Raw genomic sequence first — 7,343 nt, forward strand, 5'->3', positions numbered from 1 at the left:
CACATAGGAATAGATATATTCATGGTCATACACATAATATTATTATAGTTATATTATTTATATATTATTACTCTAGTCACATAGGTTTTTATAATAGCACATCTATTTATATATATTTATTTACATAAAATAAGATATAGTTAGAGTACTTAACACTAGTCACACATAGAATTCACTAATTATCACTATTTATAACATATAGTAACCATAATTTTCCTCTATATGTTTTTTCACATGTCTTTTCATATAGAACAATTTATTAATTTATTCACTAGGGCACAGAAAGCACACCAAAAATGGAAGACTATAATTCATATTTTTTTATATATATATAGTTTTATTTATATACATTATACAGGTTACCAATATATAAAAATATATGAGTATATGCATCTATTCGATTGAAGCGCAATGATTACGAGACTGGCATTATTTTGAATGTTATGATTCAGTAAAAATTGACGAATACTGTGAGGATAGGATATGCTTTCACAGAGCAGTAATACCAAAGGGCTACACAAATTGGCTGATGCTATCTCGAACATAGCCATAGGGTTATATATAAATATATCATAATAGCAAAGCAGTTCATATCCCAAAAAAATAAATAGACAATAGTTGATTTTTTTTTTTTTTTTTTAACGATAGAAAACACACGCCTATAAGCTGGGATTCACACACATAGTGACGCGTGATTGGTTTATGCTACACGCCCACGGATTATCACCTACACATTGGACATTGTGAAATCAGAGAGGGAGCTTTAAACAAATAGACATAGCCCTTCATAAAATCAGCTTATGATATGCACAATACAACAATTCAGATAACATTTAAACAGTTTATTGTAGGAGATCATGTCAAAAGGGGTAAGAATATATTAGGAAGAAAGTTGAGGAATTGTATTTAAAGACCGGCGATAAATGATACACGCCCACTAGCCATTACCCACACATATGGAAGTGTGAGATAGGCTAATGACACACACCCACAAGCTGACAGCTTTATATATGATATAAACAAACTAGCTAATGCTTTTAATTAATAAATAAATTAGACTTTCTATTATGAACAAAGGGGAGGAAAGAAATCCTCAGGAAATAAAGAAGTTATTAACCATATAAAATAGAAATAAATAGTGCATTCACTTTCATAAAGAGAGATTGCTGAAAATTTAATGAACCAACTATATGAGTGCTGTATTTGTTTTTTTGCTGAAACACTATTGTGCATACTATATATGTTTTCTTCCGAAATGTTTATGAGATATATTGTAATATCTGCTACATACTTGTTTTGATACTAGCTGTATATGTTAAAGTACATGCATACAATGGGTTATATATTCACATACTGGTATCAAGAAAAGTCAGTTTGTATTGTGAAGGTCACCATAGCAACATTTGCATAAGTAATTGGTAGATTGGGTGTGACCAATGTTTTAATTTATTTGAGGATGTATAAATAGGAGACTTCAGTTTTAGATCAGTATAACTTGCCTGAGGAAACAGAGTGGTAGCTCTGAGAAACGCGTAGCGAATTCTACTGATTTTTATTGTACACTGTTATATTTTTATATAAAGTGTTTTTTATATATATCTGGAGTCTCCTGAATTTTTTATCTGAACCTTCTGAATACATTGGACCATCTTTCACCGGAGTGGTATGTGCGCTGGGCCACTTTTAATATACCCAGCTTGCTTCATTAGCACTACAGTGTGCTCTATACTTTGTGAGTATATCTCTGAAGGGTAAAGCTGGTGGGTTCACACTCTGCTTACTAATTCCACACTAGGAGTCGCCCTCTGTATATCTTCTTACTTTTCAGATGATTTTGGAAATCTACTAAGAGGAGCTGCCCTAGCATTCTAATGCACAGTCAACTGGGACACTGATAAGTTTCCAGACTGCTTATCTAGGCATTATCTTTGCCTTCACTACATGTGAGTACAAAATCTATATCTCATTCTATTTATCCTTATATATACTGGCTACACTAGGAGGCGCCCTTTCTTTTTTTGTTTCATTTGTCTAGTGAATTCTGGTAGAGGATTTCATTTGAAAGGAGCTGCTCAACAACTTTGCAATAAATCATTGGATCATCAACACACAAACGGATTTACTATCATCTTTGGACTTTCTTTTGGACTTTCTTTTGTTCTTTGTCTTGGCTAATGCTGCATTTATAATACAAGCCACAGGTATCATATATTTATTTTAGCTGTATTCATGCATTGGCATTGAATATTGGTTTATTTATCTAGAGGTCACTGCTGATCTATATTTATATCTGTTTATAATACCAGTTACAGGTACCATATACATATTTAAGTAATATTTATGTATTGGGTTTAGTATTTTACTATCTGTTCTTTTTTCTAAGAGATCATCTATCTAAGAGGTCACTGTATATTTTTGTTATATATATAGATAGATAAGAATATGTTATCTCTAAAAGAAAGGGCCAACAAGAGATCTATATATCAACCAAATGTCAATTCTATGAGTACAGATCACACTGGTGCAATGTCTATTAAACAATTATTTTCTCAGTTGGAAGAATTAATCAAGACTGAACATAGACATTGGTGGGACCTGGACTCATTGAAATATTATAGAGACAAAAAACAAATACCAAGAGGTTTAAGACTACTGAAAAGTTGTTCATTTAAAGAAGATGACACATTACTTAACAAATGGTATTCAGCTCTGGACAGCTGTTCCTTTAATCTAATAGACATTTTGATTTCCCATAGAGAAAAATTAGCAGAGGAAATAGCCTCAAAAATTGAAAATATCCAAAAATCACTTGAACAATTTAAAGATCATTCTGAGTATTCAGCACTCAATGAGAGAACTATCAAAGCTACTGATGAATATCAAGATGAAATTATTTTTAAAAAAAATAAGAAAAAAGAAAGGGATGATGAGGATTATACAAAGGGAACAGTTTATACCTATAATAAGAAGGAGAACAAAGAACCAGATGAATCTACTTGGACTAAAGTGACACATCACAATAGAAATAGATTTAGAAACCAAAACTATTCTAATAGACCCCAATACATGGGAAATAGACATTATTCTAATACCCAGTCTCAACAACAAAAAAATAATAAAACTAACACGGCATACACAGATTTTAGAGAACATAGAGAACAACAACCTTATCAGATACCCATTTCAAATAGGTTCACACCACTTAATGATCAAAATTACACACAATATGATAGACAACACTTCAATCAAAGAGACCAAAGAGACCAACAAGATAAAAATAGACAGAACACTAGCTCTCATTATAGAGAGCAGCCACATCACTATTCTACATATAAACCCACTTATAATCAATATAGAGATAATCATTCATCGGATTATAGAGATAATCAACATCATAATAGAACACACCAAGCTAGGGATTATGTAGCAGAAACACCAAGGACCCATGGAGTAAACGCCAATAACAATAATAGGACATATGAAGATCAACACATTAACAATAGGGATAATTTACAGACACACAATTCACCATTACCACAGAATCCCCCTCCTTTTTTAGAGGAACGTATTCCCCTAGCACCTCTATGGAGAAGGGAAGGGCAAAATACACCTTATCAACAACCAGGAAAAACCAAAAGAACACACACAAACGGGGACGGAGGGGAAGGGGAATTGCCTCCCAGGAAGAAAAGTTACAGCAATTAAGTAAAGGTATTTTCAATCTATCCGACAAAATTCTCACTAATGACCAAATAAGAATTTTGGGTAAGGGTTTAAGTTTTTGCCCCTCAAATCCACATAGGATGTTTGAAATATATGTGGATTTAAATAAATTCACGAGAAAGTTATCATTACAACGATATTTTGCAAAAAAATCACTTCAAACAAATAGAAATATAGGTATCCCCATTCTCACAGATAACATGCCAACATGTAGGAATACTACAGTAATATATGTTGATCCTGAAGATCTATCAGAACAACTTTTTGAGGGAGTGATTCACACAAATTTTGCACCACCATCTTCATTCAATCCAAAAGGAGAGGATACAGCATATCTTGATATTTTTCAAAGTCTAGTGTTAGAAGATTTGGAAAAACTTCCCATCCGCAACAGCAATCATAGTAATATTTGGCCCAATGAAAAGAAAGCCCTTTTGGAACTTACTAGAGATAAGAACATAGTCATCCGCCAGGCGGACAAAGGCGGGGGGATAGTGATCCAAAACTACCTGGATTATATCAATGAAGCATACAGAATAGTTCTTGACAAAGAATATTATAATAAATTAGAAAAAGATCCCACAGACAACTTTTCAAAAGAGTTAATAACATTGATTAATTTTGGACATACAAATGGCATTTTGAATAAAAAAGAAAAAACATATTTGATTCCCAAAAGTCCGAACATACCTTATTATTATCACCTACCCAAAATACATAAACAACTAAATAACCCACCCGGTAGGCCTATCATTGCAGGAATGAATAGTATCACTGACAATCTATCTTCTTATATTGATTTTTATCTTCAAAAATATGTATCACAACTGAGGTCCTACATTAGAGACACTACTGATCTATTAATCAAACTTTCTAACATCAAAAAAGAAGAAAATTTGTATTGGGTCTCTTGTGATGTCACTTCGCTTTATTCAAATATTGCACATAACATAGGGTTAAAATCAATAGATTATTTTCTAAGTGAAGACATATATATGTCGGACCTTCAAAAAAATTACATATTAGAACTCATCAATTTTATTTTGACCCATAATTATTTTCAGTTTTTAGATAACTTTTATATACAAATTAAAGGGACGGCCATGGGGACCAGATTTGCTCCCAGTTTCGCAAACCTATTCATGGGTTATTTTGAATCAATTTACATCTATGATTCTAACTGGGAGCAAAATCTGGTCTTCTATGGCCGTTATATAGATGATCTGCTTTTTTTATGGAAGGGTCCATTGGATTCTCTGACAGCCTTTCAGAATGAATTAAATATGAATAATATGGGGATTAAGTTCACATGGAACGTACAAATAGATAAAATTGATTTTTTGGATGTTTCCCTAATGTGGGGCATAGATGATAAGGTGGAATCATGCACTTTTTTCAAAACAGTCGATAGCAACAATTTACTAGACTATCACAGTAACCATTACTCCAGTTGGAAAATAAACATACCATACAGTCAGTTTCGAAGAATTCGAAGAAATTGTACAGATATCAATACATTTGATATCCAAAGCCAGACCCTCATAGATCGTTTTAAAGAAAAACATTACCCTGCATCTCTCATTGAACATAGTTACCATAGGGCACGTGCCCAAAATAGGCATGAATTATTCACTAGTAAAAAGAAGAAAGAATCTACATTTGATTCAGGATATGAATCAACATTCATTACGAGATATAACGACAACCATAGGGAGATTAGAAAGATCTTATCTAAACATTGGACACTATTAAAGAAAGACCCTGTTCTGCGATCCATTTTAGGGGAGAAACCAATATGCACTTTTAGGAGAGCCCCAACAATAAAGGAAAAACTTGCACCTAGTAAGATAGTGATGTGCAAAAGGGAAACAAATGCACCATTCAATAGAGGAAGCATACAAGATAGCACTCAAGGTGCAAAAATAGGCTTTTTCAGATGTCACAAAAATAGATGCAGTATGTGTAAATATACCATCAATGGACAAAAGAGTATCAAAGTAAATAACACAGGGGAAACTTTTACATTAACACAAAAAATAACATGCAGTTCTACTTATGTGGTCTATTGTATCACCTGCATCTGTGGCCTACATTATATAGGCCGCACCTGCAGGATGATAAGACAGAGATGGTCTGAACATCTCAGATGCATTGTGAAAGGATTAGATAAATACAGTACTTCTAGACATCATACAGCATCACATGGCACTAACAAATGCCTTATGAAGATAACCCCACTCGAGGTAGTGACTGCTAGTAATTCCCAAAATAGAATGATTAAACTTCGTCAAAGGGAGACCTTCTGGATCTATAGATTTTCATCTTTACATCCAGAAGGCCTCAATGAAGTAATTGATACAGCAGCCTTTTAGATCAATCCAGTACAAACATTCAGTTCATTCTATCTTTTAATTTAAGGGTTCTGTTATACAAGCTTCATATCTGTTCTCTCACATTAGTAGTGCACTTAATATTAATGTGTATATAATGGATCATATCCTCATTGATATTGATATATATTATTTAGAAGGAATGTAAGTATAGATCACCTGAGGTCACCACCCAGTAAATATCTTAATATACCAGTAATGTTTCATCTTGAAAATATATTCAGTATTTACTATCCATCTTACAATCATTCAAGCATCATATCACTATAAAACACATTTAATCACATTAATGGAGATATGTATATTTAGAATACTATAAACATACAATTTGTCTATATTCATACACATAGAGTATTTATTATATTAATTATAAACACTTAACATTGTCACACTATACACATTTAATCATATGAGTCACATAGGAATTGATATATTCATGGTCATACACATAATATTATTATAGTTATATTATTTATATATTATTACTCTAGTCACATAGGTTTTCATAATAGCACATCTATTTATATATATTTATTTACATAAAATAAGATATAGTTAGAGTACTTAACACTAGTCACACATAGAATTCACTAATTATCACTATTTATAACATATAGTAACCATAATTTTCCTCTATATGTTTTTTCACATGTCTTTTCATATAGAACAATTTATTAATTTATTCACTAGGGCACAGAAAGCACACACAAAAAATGGAAGACTATAATTCATATTTTTTTATATATATATAGTTTTATTTATATACATTATACAGGTTACCAATATATAAAAATATATGAGTATATGCATCTATTCGATTGAAGCGCAATGATTACGAGACTGGCATTATTTTGAATGTTATGATTCAGTAAAAATTGACGAATACTGTGAGGATAGGATATGCTTTCACAGAGCAGTAATACCAAAGGGCTACACAAATTGGCTGATGCTATCTCGAACATAGCCATAGGGTTATATATAAATATATCATAATAGCAAAGCAGTTCATATCCCAAAAAAATAAATAGACAATAGTTGATTTATTTATTTATTTTTTTAACGATAGAAAACACACGCCTATAAGCTGGGATTCACACACATAGTGACGCGTGATTGGTTTATGCTACACGCCCACGGATTATCACCTACACATTGGACATTGTGAAATCAGAGAGGGAGCTTTAAACAAATAGACATAGCCCTTCATAAAATCAGCTTATGATATGCACA

The sequence above is a fragment of the Bombina bombina genome, chromosome 3 (genome assembly GCF_027579735.1).
Source record: "Bombina bombina isolate aBomBom1 chromosome 3, aBomBom1.pri, whole genome shotgun sequence".
Taxonomy (NCBI): Eukaryota; Metazoa; Chordata; class Amphibia; order Anura; family Bombinatoridae; genus Bombina; species Bombina bombina.